Here is a 13,930-nt window from a genome sequence, read left to right as displayed (position 1 = left end):
AAACAGCGTATGCATGGGTCCTGTTTTCTTATCCACTCAGCCATTCTATGTCTTTTAATCCATTTACATTTAAAGTGATTATTGATAGGTACATATTTATTGCCATTTTGTTATTTGTGTTTCTGATCTTCCTGGGTTAGCTTGTTTCCCCCTTTCTTCTGTTTAAAAAGGCCTTTTAACATTTCTTGCAATGCTGGCTTGGTGGTAATGAATTCCTTTAAGCTTATTCTTTTCTGAGAAGCTCTTTATCTCTCCTTCATTTTAAGTGATAGCCGTGCTGGGTAGAGCAATCTTGGTTGTAGGCCTTTATTTTACAACACTTTGAATGTTTCTTGCAACTCCCTTCTGGCCTGCAGTTTCTTTAGCAAAGTCAGTTGTTAGTCATATAGGCATTCCTTTGTATGTAACCTGCTGTCTTTCTCTTGCTGCTTTTGGGTTCTGTCTTTGTCTTTAACCTTTGCCATTTTTACTATGATGTGTCCTGGTGTGGACCTGATTGGGTTCAGCTTGTTTGGGACTCTCTGCACTTCCTGGGCTTGTATGTTGATTTCCTTCACCAGGGTAGGGAAGTTCTCAGTCATTATTTCTTCAAATACATTCTGGATCCCTTGCTTCTTCTCTTCTCCTTCTGGTATTCCTATGATGCGAACATTGTTGCACTTGTTGTTGTCCCACCAGTCTCTTAAACTATTTTCATTGTTTTTTATTCTTTTTTGTTGTTGTTCTTGTTCCAACTGGGTGATTTCTGCTGTTTTGTCTTCTAAATCACTGAACTGATCCTCTGCTTCATCTAATCTACTGGTGATTCCTTCGAGTGTGTTCTTCATTTCAGTTATTGTATTCTTTAGTTCTCACTGGTTGTTTTTTATGATTTCTCTACATTTTTTTATGTTCTCACTAAGTTCCTTAAATATTCTGATTATCAGTGTTCTAAACTCTGTCTCTGAAAGGTTGGAAACCTCTGTTTCATTTACTTCCATTTCTTGAGGTTTCTTCTGATCTTTTATGTGAGACATGTTTCTTTGTTTCTTCATTCTGACTGCCGCTCTGTGATTGCTTTGATGTATTAGATAGATCACCTAGAAAAAAAAAAAAGAGTAAAAATGGTGGGGGCTGTCTGCCCGCTTTAATCTGCAGAGCACTTGCTCAGCAATAGAGAGACTCTGGGCAACTCAGCACCAGCTGTTGGGGGGAAGGGCTCAGTGTGTCATGTGCCAACCTCCCTCTAGACTTGAAGTGAGCTTCCCATAATTAGTTGCTGTGTGCTCTGGAATCATGTTCACCACCAAAAATCCTCACAGGTTGTTGCAGGCTGTCTGCTGCAAAAAAAAAAAAAACCCCTCTGTGGCCTGTGGAGGTAGGGGCCAGGGACCAGGGACTCTGGGTGCCCCTGGCAACACAGGTCTAGGTGGGCGGGCAGGCCCCCAAGGTACCACAGGATGTGGTAAGTGGCCCCCACCAAGTCAGAGCAGCATGCACTCCTGCATTGGCAGCCAGCCCACACAAACTCGCCAGGAAAGCCCTGGCTGAATCACGCAGGTGCACAGTGCACGGCCCAACACTCCCAGGAAAACTCCCAGTCTCAGCCTGTCCCAAGCAGCCGTTCGCAGATCAGGCCGAGCAGCCCGACAGCCAATCACCACCCTGGCAACTCTGCACACACAATGCAGAGAGCGGGGACCCAAGGCAACTTGTGCACTCTCGCATCTCAATGAACAGCCTTTTGGAGTCAGAGCGCACCTGCCAGGCATTTCCCTGGCTACTTAACACAAGCAATGCAGAGGGTGGGAATCCAAGGCCATAGGCACGCGCACGCGCACACACACACGCACTCCTGCGCCAATTTCACCAGACCAATGTGGTCCCAGACCTGAGCCTCTGTGGGAGGGCCCAGCCCTGAAAAAGTGACACCCTCCTGTACACTACTCATGTGGAAGCTCCACACCAGGGAAACAATGGTCCCAAAAACCTCCAGCTCCCGCGCCAAAGGCGCTCAGTTCAGTCCTTCCCCGCAGGTTCCTGTGCCCCGGTTACACAGCTACTCCCTCCACCAGGGAATGGGTGAGTGCTCACCAGCGAGCAAGTCCATGTGCCAGCTCCACTGGTTCTCTAGCCACCCTCAGCCTCACCGAGTTGAGCAAAGAGAGTCCTCACTAATTTCTACCTCCAGCTATCGTAGAACTCCTCTTCCCGGCAAAGTAACTCTGGGCTGGTGAGCTCGGTGTGGGGCTGGAGGGTCTCTCCCCCAACCGGAGAAGCCTCCCCACCACTGAAGTGTCCCTCCCGGGGTTTGCCCTGTTTCATCTCCGCCCCTCCTACCAGACTCGACGTGGCCTCCTCTTTAAGTCCTTTGTTTAGAGGTTCTGTTCATCTAGTGTTCAGGAGACTTCTCAGGTTGAATATTTTATAAATTATTTGTAATTTTTATGTGATCCTGGGAGGCAGTTGGCACAGCATCTGTCTATTCATCATCTTACTGGAAGTCCCACACAAGTGATTATTAAACTTCATTAGACTTTACCCTGAAAAAAATTTTGATCAAGTATTGACAATCATATCTTGCAATTGAGAGGGTAGTATGTAGTGACCTACCCTTTTTCCTACATGTCAAAGCCTTCTTTGGAATAGCAGGATATGTACTCAGAAGTTTCCAAACAGTCAAGGTAGATAGAGGATGTAATCCACCATCCTCCCATTTAATTCTTTTCAAGCACAGAATGCCCTCATCTCAAATGAGCAGTCCTCTACTCAGAGGATATGAGTTCTCACTGGAAAACTATCATGGCTTAGTAAGAGTAAGGAGCATTCAGATTCATGAAAAGCAAACTGAACCTGTTCACTCCATCTCTACAGAAAATATAGCAATGATGAAGGGGAAAAAAACGTGTCAATTGTCATGGGTATAACATTTTGAGGGTGTAAAATTTAAGTGAAAGAGGCGATCTGCTTGTTCGGACCCTTCAAGTATCTTAACCACAAGGTAAAAGTAATGGAAAAAGGGATGAATTTATCTAATACTATATTACCTAACATTACTTTTGGTGAACTAGAGAGTAATATCCAAATTAAAGGCCTAATTGATGTAGAATGAGAAATTTCCAAACAAAGAAACAGAATGTAGACTTGAAAATAAAACTGCTGCTCTAACAAGTTGTTGGCATAGATTGTGTCCTCTGTCTTGTGGATGATACATAACATTCTGAACCACAAGTAGCACACAGCAATTAAAGAATACACTCCTGGCCTAATGTCTCTGTCCTTATCATAGCAATCAGTACACTGTTCATTAGACAACCTTGCCCACCAGATTGTGAGTGTTTTGAGGTCAGAGGTCTTGTTCATCATTGGATTACAGTGCCTAGTATGGAGTAGGCATTCAATATATTTGCTGATGACCATTACATGAATGAAATGAAATCAATGAGTGATAGACCTTCCTGCTCTAACTTGAAAAATCTTGACTATGTAATCTTATCCTAATGAAGATCTGTTTCCAGAAGTTAGCTATGCTTGGCCAGGATTAACTTGCCAAATGGTTCTGTTTACCATTCTCCAAATAAATCAACAGGGCTAATTATGCACATATTGGTTGTTGGAAAAGTCATGATGTATTTTTTCTGTGTTTTTCATTGCAAAAATGCATCATGAGTTTTCCAACAACCCAATTGTAGGCCAGTTAATTATGCAAAGTTCTACAATCAGAGATTGCAACCTCAATTAACCAATTCAACACAGTTGCACATTTAGAATCATTAAATTTTCCTAAGTTATTAGAATAGATGTTTGTTGTGAAAATTCACAATTGAGTGTAGACTTTGAATGTTTCTCCTTCAGTTCATGAGTCAGGTCCAGGACAAGAGTATGTTAAAAGCAAGACAACACACCCAAAATGGAGTCACTTATGCTAAGTCCCAAGTCACCAAATTGAAACTTAATTAGTTTTGACTCTCCCAGAAATGGAATCACTCAGCACTAGTCAGACAATCTGCCTGATAGACCCCTGCCATCCTCTAAAGGAAACTGACCTTGCATTAACCAACCAGCTTTTTTGCCAGTGCAACTTCCTTGTTCCTGCTCCCTTCTGCCTATAAAAGTCTTTCATTTTGTACAGCTCCTTGGAGCTCCTTTCTATCTACTAGATTGGATACTGGCCAATTTGAATCCATTTTTGCTCAAATAAACTTTTAAAAATTTTAATATACCTCAGTTTGTCTTTTAACGGTACAAGCCCACATACCATATATCCAATACATACATGTCATGAATCAAACTGGCAAATTTAAGTAAAATATGTTCTATCCTCATACTTTAGCAAACATAGCTTTTATCTTTCAAGGCCAGATTAGAACATAGAAATCTCTAGTTCATTGGAGTTCCTCTGCAGGTGGTGGTGGTATAGTAAGAACCAGCATCCAAACAACCCATCACCAGGCCTTCCATTTTCTTTTCTCAGACCTGACTCTTTCTTCAAGGGACCATGAATACAAGCCTGTGTATATTCTAGCTAAACAACCATGCTTAGTCCACAGTACCCCACCCCCCAAGGAAACAGCTGCTCCTTATCCTTCATTTGGGCCTAGGAGTACTCAGGCCAGTGGCAGTTTATGTACAGGAGGACTGCCTAGGGAAGAGTGGTGTAGGCTCTGGAAGCAGCTCAGGGATGTGCTGAGAATCGATCGCACTGTCCCTCAAATTTGGAACATTATGGTGTGTCCTCATCCACTTTATTCACTGGATCTGGCTCCATGCGACTTCTGGCTCTTCTCCAAAATCAAAATGATTCAGGACATGGAGGCAGCCACAACAGTGCATCTAAAGACACTCACAAAAGAGGACTTCCGGAACTGCTTCAGAAAGTGGCAAGAATGATGGGATAAGTATGTTTGAAGCAAGGAGAAGTATTTTGAGAGGGATTAATGGCAATGTGTCTTCTACTGTATATATATAATATATATATAATTTAACTTTACCATTCACCATTTTGTTTGATCATACCTTATATAGCTGCATAGCTCCTACCAGATGGCCCTGGGCCTGTCACAGACAAGGCTGAAATAAGCCTGCACAGGACCCCCTCCCAAGAAACACCAGAGACAACACACTCTGAGAACAGGTTCAGTCCACACTAGAGCACTACCTGGTTAGGCCCACAAGTGGCAAACTCAAAAGGTGGACTTAACAGGCACAAGAGCCTGCAGAGGTGAATACCACTCAGAGGGGTCAGCTCTCACTCAGCAGCTTATACACTGTGGGCAAAGCCAACCCTCACAGTCAGTCAGCATGGGAGTCAACCCCACCAAATTATGTGCCAAAAGCAACCTAGGCTCAACTATAACAGAAGAGTACACACAACACACACAAGGAACACTCCTGGAACACACACACAGGAGACCAGGGAGATTGCATCATTGGACCACACAGGACACCTACTACATAAGGCCACTCAGCAAAGATTGCGAGACATAGGATATCTACCTAATACATAGAATACAGAGAGATATCTATATGGAATCTACAGAACAGAATAAACAAACAAACAAAAACAGGAATACACTCATAGATACAAGGAACAAACTGATGGTTGCTAGGTGGGAGGGGATTGGGGGCTGGGTGATAAAGGTGAAGGGATTAGGCAGCATAAATGGGTAGTCATAAAATAGTCATGGGGATATGAAACACAGAATGGGGAATATAACCAATAATGTAAAAACTATGTATGGTGTCAGATGGGTACCAGATATATCGGGGAGAATCTCTTCATAAATTATATAAATGCCTAACCACTGTGCTATACACCTGAAACTAATATAAAATAATATTGAACATGTAGTTACACGATGTAAAGTACAGCATAGGGAGTATAATTAATGGTATTGTAATAGCTATGTATGGTATCAAATGGGCAGTAGACTTTTGGGGGTTATCACTTTGTGAGGTGTGTAAATATTGGATCATTTTCTTGTTTAGTACACCTGAAATTAATTTAAAAAGAAATAGAAAATAAATAAATAAAATCAATTTTAAAAATTCATAGAAAAAGAGATAAGATTTGTGGTTGTCAGTGGTAGGGGTAGGGGGTATGGAAGAATTGGGTGAAGATGGTCAAAAGGTGCAAACTTCCAGTTACAAGGTAAATAAATAAGGAGGATCTAATGCACAACATGATGACTATCATTAACAATGCCATATGGTATATTTGAAAGTTGCTAAAATAGTAGATTCTAAATATTTTCATCACAAGAAAAAAATATTGTAACTATATGAGGTAATAGATATTAACTAAATTTGTTGTGGTATTATTTCACAATATATACATATGTCAAGTCATTATGCCATGTACCTTAAACTTATACAGTGTTATATGTCAATTATATCTCAATAAAACTAGAATAATAAATAAATTTTTTTAAAAACTAGAAAAAATAAATAAATAAACACTTCCAGTTTGGCTCTGCCTTATTTGAATCAAATAAACACTTGAAATTTTTAAAAAAGTGAAATCATTTTCTAATGTCTCATTTTACAGGATTTTCAAGGAGCAGCTAGCAATTTTCTTCAGGAATACCAATTCTGTGCCTAACCTGTCATTTTAAAGAACACATTACAAAATAACAGTGGAAATATTTTTTTTTTTTAGATTTTTTTTATTGGGGAATTAGGGGGATAGGAACAGTGCTGGGGAATTGGGGTAAGGGGAACAGACAAGTTGCTGTCGTTTTGTTCTTCAATCTAGTTGTGGAGGATGTCGCTTCACTGGCCCAAGTTGGCACCATCATCGCACTCTTCTCTGGCGAGGCAGATCAGTCGCCGGCTTCTGGACGACAGCTCACTGCGGCTGCTGGCCGCTCACGCTGGCTGCTGGCTACATACAGTAGCCCATGGCAACCCACTGCCAGAGGTGCTGCAGCCCACGCCGTCGCCGGCGACTCACAGCAGCCCAGCTCCAGGTTGAGCTGTTGTTCAGCATCTTAGCTGTGGAGGGCAGTGTCACTGGCCCTCACATGTGGGATCCGAACCGGGGCCCTCTGGCATCCCAAGCGAGTTCTTAACCGTCGCGCCACTCGGCCGGCCCAACAGTAGAAATATTTAATATGTAAGACTATCAGATCCATTTTAAGAGAAAAATAGCAACTATAACCAGAGGAAAATAGAAAAGTAGATTCCAAGTCATTCATCGCAAGGGCGCTGCAATTCCTGGGACAATTATCATCTATGGAACATCAGTTCAAAGACACCCCCTACGAGCTTGACAATTGCTTTTCAGACTAAGTGCCAATTTACAATGTGTAACAGGAAAGCTCCTCTCCTAGCTGGTACTGTTCCATATTTTACACCTATAATCAAAGCTTTTAGAAGTCCTGTGTTCAATAAGAAGAAAGAATAGAACAAATAGAACCAACTCTTTATAAGCTTTATATTGAAATATGAACTCATATACAGGTAAGTGTACAGGCCATAAGTGTAAAGCACAATGAATTTTCACAAACTACCTAGCACTCACATCAAGAAACAGATAATCAGCGCCCTGGGAATGCCACCCTGTGCTTTCTTCTAAGAACTAGTCCCAACAAAGGTAATCATTATTCTGACTTCTAACACCTAGGTTTGTTTTGCCTGTTCTGTATTTTATATAAGTGACAGTCATCCATATTATACTTTGTTGTTGTAAATTATCCTCATTGCTGTATAGTATTCCAGGGTATGAATAAGGCAAAATTTTATCAAGACTACTGTTGTTGAGCATTTGGGTAGTTTCCAGTTTGGGGTTTTAACAAATAGTGCTGCTATGAATATTCTAATCTAGTGCATATCTTTTGGTGAACATACGGATACACTTCTGTTGTGTATATAGCTAACTGTAAAAACACAGAGTCATAGAAATGCTTATGTTCAACTTTAGTAGGTAACGTCAATTTTCAGAAAAAGTTGTACCAATTTATACTCCCACTGCGGTGCATGGGAGTTCCCTATTGTATCACTTACCTCATATATTTAAATGATCAACGTACATGTACCTCTCTTTATGTGGCTGATACAAGGATGAAGGGAATAATGGGAAGACAAAGGCAAAGGATAAAAATTAGTCTATTATGTAAAAGAAAATAATCATCAGCACACAGAAGGCTACACAGTACAGGGGCACAGTGCAGTCCTAGGTGAGACATTGAGAGGCAGGCAGGTTTCCATGGCCATGAGCCCCTAGCAAAGCCCCTAGTGGCCAATAATACAACTTGAGATTCTCCAAGAATTTCATCTACATACCCCATCCATAGGGGATCTTTATACATTTCTGGGTCACAACTACTCTGGAAGCTCTGTCTAAACACCTGTCTGTTTACATTGGGCAGGCAACTGGAAATAATCTGAATCCCAATACATTCCTGAGTATTCATTTTTACTGTGAGAATGGGAAAAATCAAGTCAATTCCTCAATAAACCCATATTCCTAACAAAAAGCCCATCTGAGATATTTTCTTATACTTCTCTAATATACTATAAACTCCAGTATAGCATATATGTTATTCATCATTTATCCCAAATATTAATGCATGGTATGTAACATAATACATGCTTAACAAATGCTTTTTAAGCTGAATTGGGTAATTACTATTATTCCCACTTTACACATGAGCATGGTGCCAAATACATAGCAAGCCCCAGTTCATGGTAGCTTGTCTAAATCTTACTCCAAAGCGATGCTCTCTCCACTACACCATTCTGTATCTGACAACACCACACTGGAAATGAATTTATTTTGTATGATCCCAAGGAACAAAATTAAGAAAAGAAATTTCCCTTCTTTTTTTATTATTTTTTAAAGGTTTTATTGGGGAATTGGGGAAGGGGAACAGCGCTGGAGAATCTGGGGAAGGGGAGCAGACAAGTTGCTGTCCTTTTGTTCTTCAGTCTAGTTGTGGAGGATGTCGCTTCACTGGGTCATGTTGGTATTATCATTGCGCTCTTCCCAGGTGAGGCAGATCGGTCGCTGGCCTCTGGAAGGCCACTCACAGCAGCTCTTGGTAGCTCACACCAGCTGCTGGCTGCTCACACTGGCTGCCAGCCACACACAGTAGCTTATGGCAGCCCACTGCAGCAGGGGCTGCAGCCTACGCTGTTGTCAGTGATTCACGGCATCACAGCTCCAAGTTGAGCTGTTGTTCATCATCTTAGCTGTAGAGGGCAGTGTCACTGCACTGGCCCTCATATGTGTGATCCGAACCGGGGCCCTCTGGCGTCCCAAGCCAGCTCTTTCTTAACCATTGCGTCACTCGGCAGGCCCTGATAATTCTTAAGTTTCCCTTTCCGTCCTTTATCACTCACATCTGCTGTTCAAGATATTCTCATCATATTACTTAGTGACTTCACCATCTGCCTGAAAGTTATCCTTTACTTTCTTTCCTTAGTATTCTTCAGTGGGCCTAATTTCTATGGTGTCAACCCTTCTAAAACTATTGCTTTGTGTTACCTTCTTGATGCTGTTAACTCTAGTCACCTTTGTATCCACTTTGAATTCTCAAAAAAAATTACTATGAACTTGGGTAAAGTTTGAAATTTTCTCCTATGATAATATTTCCCTTACCTTTGCAACCACTTTTGCTTACTTCTGTTGGTTGAATTATTTCTGCTCATTGTGACACTCTGATGTGCTTATCTGCCCCTCATTACCAGCTCCTTCAGACTTAATTTTTTCCCTACTGGCTCTTATCTTGTGGTTAGCCATTACAGTAAAGTCCTCACAGACTCTTAAAATTCCTCAGCTCATTTCACCAACCTTCCATGTCCTTGTTTTTGTTTGCTGCTTACCAAAAATTGCTACAGAAAGTCAGGATCTTACACTGAGTACACAATTATTCATGTTAGAATAAAGACCAAATCCCTTGTAAGGTCTACATGACCCTTTGTTAGCTTGCCCAGTCCCTCTAACCACCTCTTATGCTTCTGTTCCTGTCACATTGGTCTTCTTGATCTAGTTAACTCTTAACTAGTCAGTAGATGTCAACTTAAAATATCACCTTAAGCTGTAGTTTAGATTAAGCCTCCCTACCCCTCTATTATATCATAGACCACGTACCTCTATCAGAGTTACAATTTTATATTTATTTTTGTGATTATACATTTGCTATCACTTTGATGAACACACAGACTAGAAGTGTTTCTGCTTTTCTCTATGTATCCAACAACTGTATTGTGTTCAACGAATATCTTCAATGGAGTAAGCATAGTAAGTATTTTATAAGTGGCACTTTTATTAGTAGTAAAGTTTGAAGCAAATTATATTTAGACATCTCCAACTATTAGAAATGTTATCTTTAGAAGTGAAATCTCTTGGCTGGCCAAGTGGCGCGTTGGTTAAGAGATGGCTTAGGATGCCAGCTCTATGCATACGGCAACGGTGTAGGCTGCAGCCCCTGCTGCAGTGGGTGGCCATGGGCTACCGTGTGTAGCCAGCAGCCAGCGTGAGCGTCTGTCCAGAAGCCAGCGACTGATCTGCCTCGCCCAGGAAAAGCGCAATGATGGTGCCAACTTGGGCCAGTGAAGCAACATCCTCCACAACTAGACTGAAGAACAAAAGGACAGCAACTTGTCTGTCCCCTTCCCCCCAATTCTCCAGCACTGTTCCCATCCCCCCAACTCCCCAATAAAAATCTTTAAAAAAAATAATAAATAAAATAAAATAAATAAAAGAATTACCAAAAGTATTTAAGATATTGATCAGACTTTCTCAAATCAATTGTTAGCCAATCCATTCAGAATGGCAAACATCCCCTCCCAGAAGAATAATTTTTAAATATTAACACAAAAAAAGACTGCAACTGTAGTTTGGGGAGCTTTGTTTTCTCTATTCAACTTCTTATTTAAGGTCATAGAAACCCAAGATCAACAAATTGTTTGTTTTTTGGTCATGGGTAGGATATAAATATCTAACTTTAAAGTTTTATAGGGATTAACATACAAAACCCTCAAGTGATCTAAAGAATCTCTACTAAGTATACTTTATGAAAAACTCTATCTCTTGTGCATTACAGACTACAACAACTTTTAAGTCAGAGGAATCTTGATAGTTTTCTAAAATGTACTGCAACATTACTAAGAATGAGGGGTGAGATGAAAGTGAAAAACCCATCTGAAGTGAGGCCATTTTAAAATCATTAGTTTGAGAAGTGAAAATTCATGAAATTCTTTTAAAATATAAAATGGTAGGAGAGGAGATTTCTAAAAAATAATCATCTACATATATGCGTTACTGACCAGATAGAAAGGGAGAAAGGGTAGGTATGTGTAAATCCAAAATATATGCCTTTAATGGAAAATAAATAGTGTGCTCAGGCTGCCAAGTAAACGATCATCTGCCACATGACTTAAACATTGTAAACTGACACATTCTAAAGCACGTCCTGGAAACTACTCAAAATGCTGGAAGTGTCTGCTTCCAGCCTGGCACATTTGTTCCGTGTCTTCAACTCCAAGCATTCCATATTTCCTCTGAGGCCATGGCTTATAAATCAGATGAGACTGGTCATCTTGCAACAAAATGGATTTTTAAAATGTGATTTTGAAGAGATTGGAAAGTGTAATACAACAGGTTTTTCAGCCTTCAGTGCTTAGAAATGATTGTTTTATTGACAACTCTATTGAAAATGTGATATTACTCCAGAAAAATGTAGACCTGTAACATATCCAGGAGCCATAACATTAGATGTTTTATTCCAGAGACTAAATGGTCAGATACCAATTATGTGCTTTACTCCAAAGGATAAAATAACAATGACTTAAGGGCTCCAGTCATTGTTTTTATTTCTGAGTTAATCATATTTTGAGTAATCCACAAAGGAAAGCCTTAATGAAGAATTCAATGAAATTTGAATATTCCAATATAAGTATATAGTTAATTAAAATATAGATGTGTGGTTCACACTTTTAATGTCACTATTGCTAAAGACAAAATCCAAACAAATGCGTTACAAAATGGTTCTACATTTGCATTCATAGAAACATATTTCTAGCCTTCAACAAACAAAATAAGGAACAGTTTTAAAGGCAGTACCTGGCTAAATTAATTCATTGCTGCCTTTCCAGATATCCAAGCTCTAGATGGCCTTTCACCTTCCCCACCCCACCCCCAGAGCAGTTCAGAGAATACCCATTCTCCCCATCTCCCCTCACCACCTGGCTTACATTTAATAACTAGAATTCATGCAAACTGGCAGCTCTTACAGGCTCATAAGGAGATGACGAAATCTGGAACCAGGTGGATGATGGCCAGTTAATTGGGTCTTTCTTCTCCAAACACCAGGGGACAGCTGGTTTGCATTGTTGTTCTAATGAGCTACACTGAAACTGAAGGCAGGCACATTAGTTGGAGCTCTTCTGGTGTGATGTACAGTGTTGGAAATCACACTTATCACGGCCAGAGACATTTATGGTAAAAAGAATAAAGCTTCTATATTAAGAAAAAATGCAATTTGATATTAAGGGAAGGTGGTAGTGTTTCTTGGTTGCCTTATTTCAGTTCTCACATTTCTAAATGGTCATTTTTTTCCCTGCCACATATTCCCTGGCATGTGCATATATATCTGATGTGAGTGGGTGTGTCTGCTCGCCACATGCATACACACTTTGCTGGGTAATCCCCCAGGACAAGGGGCAGCATGGGTTCAATGGAGACAGAATAAGTTTAGCTTGCAGGCCTGGTAGCCAGAGCCAAAGGCCAAAAGCCATTTGAAAAATAAGAATAAATCACAACTATAAAGTAGCTTTGTAAACCATACTCTTTGGGGGCAGCCCCATGCAGTATAAACGCCTTTCTCATATCTTTTAGAATAAAAGAGGGAGAATTACTTGGAATTCCCATTTTAAATGTAAAATTTAGCAAATGTTAGTAAATTGATAAAAATCCAGAATCATAGTATTATCTCCCCTTCCAGTAATCAAGTCTCTGAGGTCACTCTCTGGTTATATAGGTAAAGGCCTGTGGTGTGACGCTGTCAAATGTTCCACATTTGGCCAAAATTGCTGAAACCAGTGTAATTAGGTCTCTGTTTTCATTTTTCAAAGAGACATGAAATGTCGTTTTTTTCAACATAAACTCAAAATGATTCCAAAATGGTGTCAAAACACAAAATATATAATAAAATACTTAAGCTTTGAAGGGTTTTCTTTTTCCTTCAGAACAGTCAAAAGACATGCAAAGAATGATGAAGGTTAAGCAACCACAAAAGTATTGACGAAACTGAAAGTTTTCTAGCAGGAAATTTTATTGGTTCTCTGAGTCTCACTTTCACAAATATCCCTAGATTTTTTTCTTTTACTCTGAAATTTAAAATCTTTACATTTTCACTTGGAACATATAAGACTTCCTCTTAGGTACCTAGAGGAATGAGGTGTTACTCTGCATTAAAATGTGTCATGCTGCAACCTTTCCCTTACAAAAGACTCATCTAAATGATAATGAGCATGAAAAATTGATTATCTCCTAGGTTGAACTGGCCTTTGTGTTTTTCATCTGGCGAATCCAATAGTGCTAGAATAGGTCTCAAAACATAAACATGCCAGCAGTTCAATTAATAGAATAGTTAGAGGCAAATCTATAGGAAGTTACCTATTTTTAGGCAAAAAGCTTCTTGAATAGTGATTCATACCATAATTTCAACAGAAAAAAGCCAACGTGAATTTATAACTTTCTAGTTAAACTTGTATGTGGACTGTTTTTTTCAAATCCTCTAATCCAATGCAGAAGATAGATTACAGAGTTTTCAGGCACACCAACATATGAATTGCAATGACCTAATCCTCTAATAAATGAATAACCTGTCAAAACATTTGATTAGAAAAGTAGTTCTTGGGCCGGCCGAGTGGCGCGATGGTTAAGAACTCGCTTGGGATGCCAGAGGGCCCCGGTTCGGATCCCACATATGAGGGCCAGTGACAC

Source organism: Hipposideros armiger, unplaced genomic scaffold (genome assembly GCF_001890085.2).
Source record: "Hipposideros armiger isolate ML-2016 unplaced genomic scaffold, ASM189008v1 scaffold_720, whole genome shotgun sequence".
Lineage (NCBI taxonomy): Eukaryota > Metazoa > Chordata > Mammalia > Chiroptera > Hipposideridae > Hipposideros > Hipposideros armiger.
The sequence above is the reverse complement of the archived record's forward strand: the minus strand, read 5'-3'. Positions refer to the sequence as shown.